Here is a 13,679-nt window from a genome sequence, read left to right as displayed (position 1 = left end):
ATGCTGTTACAGGGAGAAGCATGAACAATACCTTCATAATTTCCTTATCAGTAAGAATAGACCCCATACAGTCAGAGAGTTTTGACTCAGATTTCCCTCAGATATTTCAGCAATGTCTCCCACCTGAAACAGGACTGACTAACAGCCTGGAGTCAGAGCAGAAGTGCTGCTCAAAATGGAGTTCAGCATGTGTTTTAATTGTGTATTCAAACCCAAGAGGAGGCAGAAAGGCTTCAGCCTGTGCTTAAATCCATAATCAAGAAAGCATTTATATATACTTTAAATGGGAGACTGAATGGTTTTCCAGACTGCAAAGGAAATACTTAGAATGGATTCTGGTTTCAAGCTTAATGTAACCTTGTGCTTAAAGTGTGATTTTTTGGGGGTTTTTTTGGAGGTTGAGGAGATGTGTTTGACCAAATGTAGCTCAAGTGGTAGTTTGAGAGTTGAGTTACTGGCTTAGGCAATGGCATCACGATCTCTGATGATTCAATGGCATTGAATCATTGTAATAAATCCAGGACTTCTTTTGGTTCAGACATCATCAGTGTCACAGCACGACTGCAGTAGGCTGAGGAGATGGTTCTGAGGACAGCTGACCATTAATCTTTGATCATTTGTACTTGCCCTTCTTCCTTTGATACAACACAGGGCTATTTTGAAAGGAGTATTAATAATCATCTGAAATATATATTAATATTTTTAGTACAACAGTCAGAACATCTTTTTTATGTATCAAGGGTAATTGAAAAATTCTAGCTTTTTTTTTTTCCTAACTGAAATCTATTGTTTCAGTGAAAAAAATCTGCACTATTTTGAGCTGTGGGAAGGAACACACAGAAGGATAAAAATCTAGACTCTTTTGGCATAAATAGCAAGCCATCCAGAAGAGTCCCTGGGGAATTATTTTTCCCAAAATGGTACTGCTGGTTCTTATGTTAAAAAAACCAAAACAACCAAGCCCCCAAACACATCATAAACTATTCTTATGTGCTAAATTCCATCATACTAGCACATTGAAACACACAGAACCTCTGCAAGCCAGACTTGCCTAAGGCTCTTTCCTGAATTTCAGTTTTAGAGATATTTTCACGTGCAGTACTGCACCTCGTGGTGTTTTGGGAGGTTTAATACTGTGCAGCAGCTGACTATTTTTGGCTCTGAGCAGCGCTGAGTCATAACAGAAATGTTAAGAAATACAGGCACACACAAACTTTGAGAGCATCATTCTCACTCAGGATCAGGGTCAGGCACATCCAAAAGCAAGAAACAGCAGGGCCAAGGGCTTTCCCAGCTCCCTTCTTCCCCATCTGGGGAAATCAGCAGAAGTAGCTGCGGAACAAACCCTCCTTCCTCAGTGATACTGCTAGATCTTTGAGCTTTACTTGGAGGTAGATATATATCAAAAAGAAAAAAAAATGAGAGGTTGCATGCTGCAGGAATCGGAGGAAATAGTGATTTCCTCTTGCAATCCTGAACCCATTGACGGCAGGAATAAAACACAGTTTTTTGTCTTGGGCTTTACTTTCATTGCCTGAGATATGCATGTTTTGTGTAGAGGATCTGACTGACCTTCAGCTTCATGTTCTTTTCCTCCTTTGGAAACTTTCTCTTTAGAAATCTCCCATGCTTAATCTTTGTAAATTGTACTTCAGCCATTCAGCCATGTACTTTTGAACATTCTGACAGGTGTGAAGGAGCAGGACAAGGAACTGGTTTTGCAATACTATTATTGCATTCTGTTTTCTCTCTTTGCTATATTTTGTGTGAAGAAATTATACTCTCTCGTAAATTAAAAATAGCCAAAATATGCCACTGTGCTCCCATTTGGGTCACAAGATGGGTGTTCCAGCAGCATGTTTGGTTCAGGATTATATGAGCCACTCCTTTGTCTCCTGAGGGTGCTGAGATGCTGTCAGCATAAAAAATCTCCGCTCCACTTTGAGATGACAAAGTCCCCATCAGGAGTTTTCCTGTGTAGCCTGCTGGTATAGTTGTTTCAAAAGGTGCAGGAACGTTAGTGGATGTACCACAGAAGAAAAAATCCTGAATTTCTCAGTTTTCTTGCTAATTAAAACAAGGTTACGTTCCTGTCTTATATTTATTGTGATCAAGTAGTGAAATAGTAGCATGTTGCCTACCTTTCTTGACTTAGATGTAATATTATTTATGAATTTGTGAAGACTTTGAATCAAAAAAACTTGAAACAGGAATATTGCCTCAGCCAGGAAGGTTTTAAATTTGCATGTTTGTTCTTAATGCAGGGAGAAAGAAGATAGACCAGACAGAACATTTTGTACCCATTCATCATCTGCTTGTCTAGTCTGGCTTTTTGATTTTTTTTGTTGACACTGTCCTTTAGTTAGAGATAATTTCCAGGCAATTTCAAGGCTTCTTCTGAATATGTAAATATTTTGATGATTTTTAGGCTCAAAGCCCTGGAGGGTAGAGGAGGCCAACAGAGAGCACATTTTTACAGAATGTTCAGAGAGAAAGCAGATGGACGTGGTCCTTGGCAAGCAGCTGTGGGTGGTTCCTGCTTGAGCAGGGGGCTTGGACCAGGTGGCTCCACAGGCCACTTCCAGCCTCAACTGTCCTTTGGGGTTTTGGCTTTGATTTTGGTCCTGAAGCCTCTGAACTCAGCCCTGCTGCCAGCTGGAAAAGATTCTGACAGTGACCCCAGGCTTCTCCAGCAGGGTTCACCCCAAAACACGACCTACCTATTCCAGAGTATCATGTGGTTCTCTCTCAGCACCTGCTGCTCAGTAATGGAAGAAGAATGATCTGAAGCGAGGGTAACTATACAAACACACCTGAAGTTTTGTCCTGCAGAACTAATGTGAAAAACAGAGCTCATTTCATTTGGAAATTCCTACATGAAAGAACTTGATTACCACTGTGAAGTAATAAGTTAAATAACTTAGACAGTTAGACATGAAATTTACACTGTAAAACTTTCAGCTCTCTGCTTTCGCTTCATGAGTCAAAATATCAGAAATTTCTACCTTTAACTGACAACATTTGATATAATAGATATTTATAGTTTATAAAGGGAAAATGGGGTCTCTATGAAATATGCACTTTAAGTGGATTCAAGGCAAAAAAAAGTTAAAAAGGAATAGCAGAGGTGGTATTGATATGTTGCTGATGCATAAACAGAAAGAACAAATGTAGGGGTTTTCCTCTTCTTTCTAAAAGAAGAAAACAATTACAATGAAAAGAAGGATGTATCATACTACCTTATTACCAAGGGAGTGCAGAATAAAGCATCAGGAGAAAAGAGGTTTTTCATCAGAGAAAGGTAACCCTTTGAGACACAGGGTTAACAATCATGGTAAATATGTAAGTATTTGTATGTGTCCCCTACATTTTTTGAGTAATCACTCACAGTATAATAGTGTGTTCAAAATTCTATTCATCTTCCCCTTGCATTTTATGTTTTAAAAATTCATAAGCAAGAAGGCTTTATTTTTTATTTCCTGTAGTGGGAGATGAAATCTAGAGACTTAGGAAATTCAGGAATCTCAGTAGGAAAGAAGAAAAAGATAATTTGTCTGTAATCTTTAAAGCTAGAGTTATTCACTAAAGCTTTTTTTGAAGACAATCATCTAGAACAATTCTGTTCCATTGGAAAATAGTAAAATTGGTAGAAAAATGGAAATTTTTTAAGAAAATAAAAAAGAAGGTGTTGATGATACCCAGCAAAAAACCTGTTATTTTTATGTTTTGGTGTTTGGTAGGATGTTTTAGTTCTGCTTTTTGTATTAAAGTCTGAAAAAGCTGTATCTTGAGATATAGGCTGAAAATATAGCAGCTATTATAAAATCTCACCTCCTTCTTTGTGGGATTGGGGATATGGGTCTGATTTGCATTTAATGAAGTTTGGGCTTCTTAGTGGCAGGAAAACACCTTGCCTGGTCTTTCATGCTGAGTGCAGAAGGACCCTGACTGAAGAACAAAGAATAAATCAGCTCATTTCTTGGACAGGGGTACACACACTGCATGCAGAGAACAAATGCTTTCAGTCCTGTGGGGAGCAATTTGGTAATTGGGAACAATTACCAAAATACAAAAGCTGCAATGTGTTTGTGTGGGGATATCATAGACAGGAATGTTGGCAAAGCTTTACTATTCCAAGTGAATTTGTGTGAGAGTTCAACACTGCTGCAGAATGAGGTTGGGAGAGTGGAATCTGCCTCTGAGTTGGAGGGACTTGGGGTGTATATTTTCCTCAGTGTAATGGTTATTCAGGTCTGGAAGTGTACTTCTCATCAAATAGCTGCATTTTTTTTTATCATAGAAAAAGTGTGGCAGCAGAACTTTTCAAGTGCACTGTTCCTCTGTATTGATGTTGAATCAGCTGCAGTACAGAGCCTGAATAAGTAACTTGATTTGTCATGCCTAATTCAGATAGGAACAACAATGCAGGTCATTGTTATCAAGTGACCTGGATTACCCAGTTTTGTTCTGCAACACAAGTGTAGTTAGCCGTGGAAATTATTCGTGCTCTGATTGGTCAAGAACAATTTGCATTTGATCATGTGATAAAATTATTTTTAGACAGAGACATAGGTAATGAAGTATGTATTTATTAGGTTAGAATGAGTTTAAATCACATTTCTTTTCTTCCTAGGAAATTACTTAAATAGCTGCTTAAAACAAAGTCCCTGTTTCATTTTTTCAGGATTGGGGATTCTTTTCTGAAGCTGAACGTGACTATCTGTGTGCTGTCAGAACTACCAGAAGCTCATCCTAAGGCCATGAAAATCAGTGGAAATATTTGGAATATACCAGAAATTTTGGAGGAGGCTACATTATACTCATGACAAGAGTGGGGTCATAGGCTCATAAGAAACAAGATATATGGAAATGTCCACATTTTATTAATTTCAATGATAACTGGTGTTATAGACTGAAACATTCTGACTGCTTTGTCTGCAACTAGGACTGGTTAAAATCTAGAAAAGAGTAATTATTTCTAAATTTTGTCATTATTATCTGAATAATTACATGAGTATGAATACTGCAAAATATTAATTGAATTCTATTCAGTGAAAAATAACTTATAGAACAGAGGAGTCATAGAATAGTATTGACAAGATCTGCTTGCAATGCAATCACCAGTGTTTTGTTCTACTTGAGAAGAATGTCTTGAGAGAGATGAAAGAATTTAGTCTGTGTTCTTTCTTTATTGTGACAAAACTATCAGATTTAAGGTAGCATTGCACACATGATGCTAAACCTGATTAAATATTTTTGAGAATTAAATTTTAAAAAGCTTCAGAGTACATGTATCTTTTAGAAAGTGAGAATAACTGAGAAATTCTTGTAACTGTCTGTCTAGAAGATAGTGGCTTCTATGTCTGTATGCTCAGTTTTAGTGCTATTAATAATAACGTAAAGTTCTCATATGCTATTTTTCATCTGGAAATAAAAATCATCTTGGGAAATTCATCTCAGCTCTGTGTCACAATAAGACTCATGAAGTGATTAAAACAAGGACATCAGTGCAGAGAGACAACCCTTCTGTTCCAGGCTGGTGCTCTAACCAAACAATCAATATTCATTTTGGGTGCACCGGGTCCATCAAAGAGCACAGAGCAGATCACAGCTAGTGATCAAGCAGTTTATTTCCAAGGAAGGGTTATTCAGAAACAAAACAAACAACTCCTCAAGTCTAAGTTTTAATATTTTAAGGAAGCCAGAAGAGCACTCTGGTAATATCCATGAGCTCTCCAAAGATTTAATGTCTGTTACACAGTAAATGCTGCATAAAAGTGATACTCAAGGCATTATAAAGAGATGTTATATTGCCACAGCATATCTATATTTCAATTGAATTAAGGGACATAAACCTGTTTTATGTGTTTCAAACAGTTTCAGCTTGCAACCCTGTAAATGTTACTGCTTACTACCTGGATGAATATGTGCATCAATAGAATGAACTGTTAAAGTCAATACACAAAATATTTGTAGCAGAGCAAGTGATACAGAGGGTTTTATTCAGTAACATTGCAATTATTGACCTCAAATGCTTTGACCAAGTTAGGCATCACACTTCAATAGAGCAGTCAGTAGAAATATGTGTTATTTGGAGTTATGGCTATGTGGGAGAACAGAATAAAAACCAGTGTATCTTGATGGTGTCTTGGTTTCATCTTAAGTAGCTATGCAGGCTCTCATTTTTGTTATTTTCCCCAACATCTGTGTTATATGAGTGATGCTGATTTAAGCTTTTGATTATGTGCTATTTTGTTGTCTTTGAATTATGAAGGTTCACAAACAGAGCTAATGTCTTAGGTCAGTTCATTTAAGGGGGAAAAAAAGGAAAAGAGAATAATCATTTATTCATAAGTTAAAGAGAATGAATTATACAGATTTCTTTTCTGTATCTATATCACCAGCTCTTTCATTGCCAACACAATTAACCCAAGTACACTCTTATTGTTATTATTTGAGGCAAAATGCACATTGCAGCTTCAGGCTTTTAAAAAGTGGCTTACACACTAAACTTGTTGCATTGAACTAAGCATACTAAAGTCTCATTTTGCCTTAGGATTTAGTAAAGATGGTGGCATGCAGATGGTGAAGATGGTGGAAATAGTGCCTAGGTCAATATATTGCCACATATCCAGCGTTGAGACAAAGGACTAAAAACATTCTTTGTGCTAAATAGAACCTCATGAATAACTATGCATTTGTAATTATAAGTTTTACTGCAAATAGTTCTTTTGTAGCAGAGATTCCATTTGACTAAAAAATGGCAAATGCAGCAAATACTTTTTTTTAAGGAAAGGTGGAGGGGAGGGAGGTTGCAGGCAGCTGTAGCTCTGTTAACATGATCTTAATACTATGCAAAGATTTAGAAGAAAAAAAGAAAAAAAGATGAGGTAGCAGAACTAACTACAACAATAAACATAGGAAATACACAGTATTCTTTTTTTCAAAGAAAGAAAACAATTGTACTTAAAAGAAGACATACTCAACTAATTTAGGACCAAAGGAATGCAGATTAAAGTAGGCAAAACCCCTTAAAATCAAAGTCAAAACATATTTTTACTTTTTTTCCCCCTGAGGCTTGGATCATGTAAATTGTATTAGTGCTTCTTTGTAGATTTTGCACTTTTAAATTGTTCTAGTTCTGAATTCTTATCAAATTATACAGAGAAAATTTATTTCTAGTAATCAGTGATCGAACTACTTTTATTTCAATGTAGATTTCAGCTTGGAATGTGGATATAAGGAAAATGATACATTTTAACTGAACTGGAAGCCTTTGTATCTTTTCCAACATGTCTTTGTAAGGTTGACTTACATCCTTATAAATAATTGCCTGGCTGAAAAAGTTCTTTGGAACTTTATCTTGCTTGTAACTGATTCAGTATTTCAGACATTTGTTATGGGGATTTGGTTAAATTACCTATCCTTGCTTTTTATAGTAATGAAATTTTTACATTGATAGTTATTGTCAGCAGTGCAGGAGGTGACATGAGGTGATAGCTTGGTGATGCCACATCACTCAAATTAGGACTTCTGTGTTTAGAGACAATTTTTTTCCCCCTGATCCTACATTTAAAAATCAATCTGCCTGGACATATCAGCAGTTTGAAACAAAGTAAGGCAAAAGAAACTACCTCCTGTGAATTCTAGTTCTATGTAAAGAGAGTTAAAATTATAAAGTCATCAGTAAAAGAGATGAAAAGTCAATTTGTTGTGGTTTTTTCCCCTGATTTTTGTTGCACACAGTTTATATACACAGTTTATTTTTCCTACTGCTCTGTAAGTATGGTGATAAACATGAGGGCACAATGTACAGCCAGTCTTTTAGAATGTGTTTCAGAGAAGTATTTCATTGCAATTTCTGTTATATGTTTTTTGAATGTTCAGTATTTTGCTGAAGCCCTATTTTCCCAGCTCTCCACCACAGGCCTAGGACAAAGATCTCTCTTCTAATGAAAAGGTGAAATCACAGAAGAGAAAGAAGTTTATAACCAGAGCCTTGTTCTTACAGGCTGGCAGGTTATTTTAATCATCAGCCAAAGCACAGAAGCCCCTGCTTGTTACTGAAACCTTCTTCACCTTTGGGAGCAATGTTCTGTGACATTAAGGAACTTTATGACAAAATAATACCACCTAATGAGCTACAAGATAACAGACATTTAAGATGAAGGTTAATATTGAAAGAGACTGGAGTTCTTTGTCTTGTCTTCCTCTTCAGTTTGCCAAGTGAGTGCAGGATTGTGCCTGTCTGCTCATCCCTGAGGAGCCAGCAATGTACAGCTCTGCCAGAGCAGCTGTGACTCAATGCAACATTTTCCCAAGGAAAATTAATTTACTTGAGTTTTTTTGTTAACCAAAGGTGGCATGCCTTCTCCTCTGTTGGGATAAGCAAATCTTTTCCACCCCTTCCCTCTACTCACTTGTTCCTGGGAATGTGTATGCATGTGTGTGTGTGTGTGTGTGTGTGTGTGTGTGTCTGCAGCCAAACAAACCATAGCATCTCATCACTCGTCCCATCCTTGTCTCTTTGGGAGTGCTGCAGTAATAATGCTTAATTAGTTTTGGTTTAAAATTTAGAACTAGTCTGAAACTGGACTTTAATACATAAGTAGTTCATTTAATAAAAGGAGGACTCATTTAATAAACATGTGGATCCACTGATGAGATGAGAGGGAGCAGGGACAGTTTTTAGGTCAGGAGAACAAACTAAAGTTTAGCCTTTAAACTATGTGCAAAGAGATTTAATATATTTTCTTTTTCTACCAGCACAATCCTCTTGTCTTAGATGTACCACTTATCTTTGTGGCCAAATAAGTTTAGACTTATGGCACAATGCTCAAATTTATATCCACATACCAAAGAATCATTTGAAAACAGAGCACGGAATGGAAAAACGTACAAGTCCAAACGCAGCACTTTCAAATCTCAGTCCTTTTGTTAGCATTCAGGAACACATAATCACAGAATTATTATATGCAAGTGCTTTTATTGAAGAGCTCTGGATGTTGGGGGTACAGACCCAAATCTGACTCTGCCAGGGGTTCAGGATGAACATGTTTTTATATTCTATCATTATATAACTTACCTATTAGTTATTAAACTTACATTGATCTATTGTATACATTGATTTCATCCAAGCATAGGTTTCTCGTGATCCCCCCCAAACCCTTGAACATAGTTTCTCATGATTCTTCTTATGATTAAACAATAATTATATCTAAACAATCACCACATCTAACAATTATATCATTTATCATATACTGGTTACACAGGTGCAAGTTCACATGATCTGGCTAACACAAGGCCTAGTGTTTCTCAGGGCCTACTTTTAACATTTTCCCAGGGCCTACTATGTGTAGCTTTCTTTCTAAATCCCCGAATTTTCTATGATTTTAAAATCTTTTACTATCACTTTGTCCACACTTCATTAAATAATTTTCTCCTAAAGTCCTTAAACCCACTTGTTGTAGCCATTTAGCTTTGATTACAGCACTTTTAAAGAGCGGAGTGGTGTGGCCCACACCAATTTGACTACCTTGGGCAGAGATGAGGGATAAAGATGCCTCAGCCATCAAATCCTGGGCAACTCATGTCCAGGCGCCTTCATCCCCAGACACCCCACTGAGTTTTCTTGGGTTGGCAAAGGCAGAGGTAGCTTGGGCTAGCCTGCAGAGAGCCATTTCAGAACTGAAAATTTTTTTCTGAGTGACCTTCTACTATTTTGTCAGAACAGTATGTTTCTATACCAAAAATATGGCTTAATGGATAAAATATTCCTTTGTAAATGTTTTATTAGTGCCAGACGTATAATAAGGTCACAAAATTAGATCAGTTCCCTTGATCAATATTCAGATGATTTAGACAAAAAGTATTCTTTCTATCCTGTCACATTTTTGAAACATGAGGGAAGTATTTAAATGAGATCTTTTCGGTCTTTTAAAATGGGAAATTATAAAGATACTAGGTAATTTATAGCAAGATAAGTTTATTCTGTGGAAGTATCTTAAAGGGAACTTCTACCACCCTTCTCTGAGTAGGAACAGAAAAATACTCTTTTACTTATTACTCTATTAAAAAATGACCCAGTGGAATATATTATTCTTATTTATAGAATAAATTCCATAATGCAGTTTGGAAACAAACAAACAAACAAAACAAAACAAGTTATACTATGGAGAAGTGATGCATTTTACAGCCTGAGTGTAAAGAACAGGAATGAGCTTTGGTGAGGAAGAAGCTGCAGAGTAGGGAATTCATGGTCATAAACAAAAAATCCCATTGTTTACCAGGAGTTTGACTTATGCTCCAGAAACTATGAAAAAATAGAAAGTGAAGTATGGCAGGACAGGTGTATAATCTCTCACACTAGCTCTGTAGATTGTGTTTATTTCGTGTCAGAGTGTCAGCAGCTCCCACCGCTTGCACTTCTGCCCCTTTGCTCCCTCTGCAAGTTCTGCTCTCTAGAGAGGCTCTGAATGTTGGATTCACTGCCTGTAGCAAGCACAGTCAAGGGGTACTTGATTTTCCTTTTACTGCTTTATGTTCATTTGTATCTTGCCTCTCACTTAATTGTGTCAGAATTATTCAATCCAGGTAAATGGAGATCACCAGGAGAGAGATGGGAAGTAAATAAATACATAAACCCCTCACTCATAAACAGAGAATATTTCTGGCTAGTCTGCTTAAATAAAAAAATATAGAATCCTCTATTTATTTTGGTGAATGCACTTTTAGCTTGTTTCCTTTTTTTTTTTTTTTTTTTTTTTTTTTTTTTTTTTTTTTTCTTTTTTTTTTCTTTTTTTTTCCCCTGGAGGAACGTAGAACATTTTCTCTTATTTTCATTATGTGAAATTAATAAATAAACTGTGTTATCTTCATTCACGGTAACAGCACAAATGACCAAATTGCTAAAATATTGTTGTCTTTCTCTGCCAAAAGGAGTGAAAGGCTTCCATTGTGTCTTCCTCCATTTGTACTTTATTGGTGAATCATGACATTTAGAATCAGCATATTAATTCAAAATACAAGCTGGTGACAAGGAAAACTTTTGAAGGTAGGTCTCTTTTCCCATATTTTGACTGACCATAAAATTTAACTGGCAGATTGTCTATTAACTCTTGGCATTACTGGAGGGTATTTCTATTTAGGTCTGCCCATGAAAAAAACCCAAAACTTAGTTTTAGGCCCTCCATTGGTTTGACATTTCTGTGGTAACTAGAAAGTAGCTTTAATGCAAATATCAGAAAGTCCTCATTAAGTTTTATTAATTATATCATGGGTAAATTTATTTTCCATGTGATTAATTTAATATCACACAAACAGCAAATACAGTTATACCTCCTACACACCAACTTAATAATGAAATATATAGAATATTCATCTAAAGTGTATTTAAAATAAAGCTTGGTTAACTTACAAATAACAGTGAAAAATTATTAACTGGTGAAGTGACATACATGTGAGACTGAAAGGGTTGGACGAGTCATGAGACTGCTACTAAAATATGGAATTTTCATGGCTGTTTTTCTGATCAGTAAGATTTTACCATGTAATGCTGACTCTGTTTTTAAATTTTCTATGCTCTTTGTCTTAATAAAGAGCAGTTTTCTTTGGTCAGAGTAACCTGTGGGTATACTTTAAAAGCACCATCTCCAATATCGTGAGAAGTTCATATCATATTATCATATTAACAGGAGGTTCAGTGAGTGCAGACATAAACAGGAAAAATATATTTTTGTGTGTAGATTTGTACATTCCCACGCAGACATAACTGGGATTAAAGTACACAGCTAGCAGAAAAGAGCATATCACTTCTAGATATATTAAGGCAAGAGCTCAAATATTCCCATAGAGGAGAGCTTAAAGAATCTTTGGTTTTCTCAGGAACAGTGGATCTGTTAAGTGATTAAAAGTGAAATGAGAGTTCAAACCTTACAGGTATTCATATCTGTGAAGCAGCATAACCACCAGAGTCTTACATTAAAAATTCTCTCAGAGAAATCTCAGTGGAATGACAGCTCCTAATTTCTGTGGAGCCAAGAGAAGCAAAATATTTACTTTTTTATATCACCTGTCTTTAAACTTCACTCTTTTAAAATCCCTTGCTTCCTGCAACAAGGGAAACAAAAGGGACACATAATAGACTTCCTTTTGCATGTGGAACAAAGCTGGATGGTACTTTTACCCTTGGCTTCTTTGTTGCTCCCCAAATCTATCCCTCTTTGAACAATCTGCCACTGCTCTGTGCCAGCAGGAGCTTTAGAGGAAGGCCATCTGCACTGTCTGCTACATTAAGGGACAGATTCTCTTAATTCCTGATGTACTGGAATGGCTTTGTGTCCAGAATGGAATTTCTGGTCATCCTGCTTTTGGGGATGGGACAGGACAAAGATCTCACAGACCCTGGTAATGCTGCTGAGTGAGAAACAGGCATTTACTCCCAGAACTGCAGAGCTGGGACAGCACACATACCCAGCCTACCCTTCAAAGGTAAATGCAAGGTCTGTTATCATTTTGTGTAAGTACTGACAGATAAATGGGAGATTTTGAGGCAGATTTTGAGGAAGATTTTCACAGTAATGTTTTAAGTGGATCGCTGATGTTCTGTGGTTCACTGCAGACAACATGGAGTTTTCAGCTGCAGCCAAGGGTCACCAGTTGTTTATATAGTGGCAGTACTCAAGAGGATCCTGTTATGCTATGCAAGGATGGAAAGGAGACAATTCTTGTCTGGAATGTTTTCACTGCAATAAATCATACTCTGTCCTGGGTTATATCTCTGCTGTATGCCAGGAGAAAAGGTTTTGATTAATCTAGACACCAGGCAGAGTTTTCTTCTGTTTATTCACTCCTCCAAAATATGAACTCTCCTTAATGTTTTCTGGACATAGATCTCTCTGTTCCCCTCCTGAAATTTCTCTTGTGTCCTTATTGCAAGCCCTGTTTTTGGAAAGACTGTTTGAGTATTCCCCATGAAACAGAGAGGAGGTCATCTTCCCATATCCTCCTTTCTGTTCAACGAGACAATTACATCAGTTAAAAGTTCCACCTCTTCCAGTGAGATCACTGACTTGTCTTTTCCTCCTACCCTTTGTGGAACAGGTGAGCTGCAGATTGGTGGAGATCATTCCCCAGGAAGAAAGTATTTTTAAATATTATTTTTGTTTTGACAGACTCTTGTCTGATTGATTGTACTTAATTGGCATTTTGTCTGTTTTTCCCATCCTGAGTCTTTGTTACATAATTGTAATTTTTAAAAGGCAAAAGTGATTTTAGTGGTTTCTCCAGACAAGACCTAAAAGCCTCTCTGAAGGTACAGATATTTTATTAATCTGAATGAGAGAGGAGAGGCATCAGATATTGAAGCTTATCTGTGTCCTCTTTTGAGATATACACAACTTACTTCATTGTAGTAGTTTAAGAATAGTGAGTTCTCCTTCTTGTCTCTTTAAGAAATGATAAAACCAGGTAGCACCTTTTTGGGACCTGTTACCAGAATAGTTTTGGCCTTTTTGCAAGATTCTCTTCAGTGCTGGGCAGGAATTGCATGCATTGCACTGTAGGTAGCTCACTTTAAACCAGGGGGGATCATAGGCAGTGCTAAAGTCAGATACAGGAAGGAGACTGTCATCAGAAACACAGGACATCAACATTTTTAAGGAAATATGTAGGATGGGGAG

The sequence above is a fragment of the Passer domesticus genome, chromosome 3 (genome assembly GCF_036417665.1).
Source record: "Passer domesticus isolate bPasDom1 chromosome 3, bPasDom1.hap1, whole genome shotgun sequence".
NCBI classification, from domain to species: domain Eukaryota; kingdom Metazoa; phylum Chordata; class Aves; order Passeriformes; family Passeridae; genus Passer; species Passer domesticus.
This window is presented reverse-complemented; position numbering follows the sequence as displayed.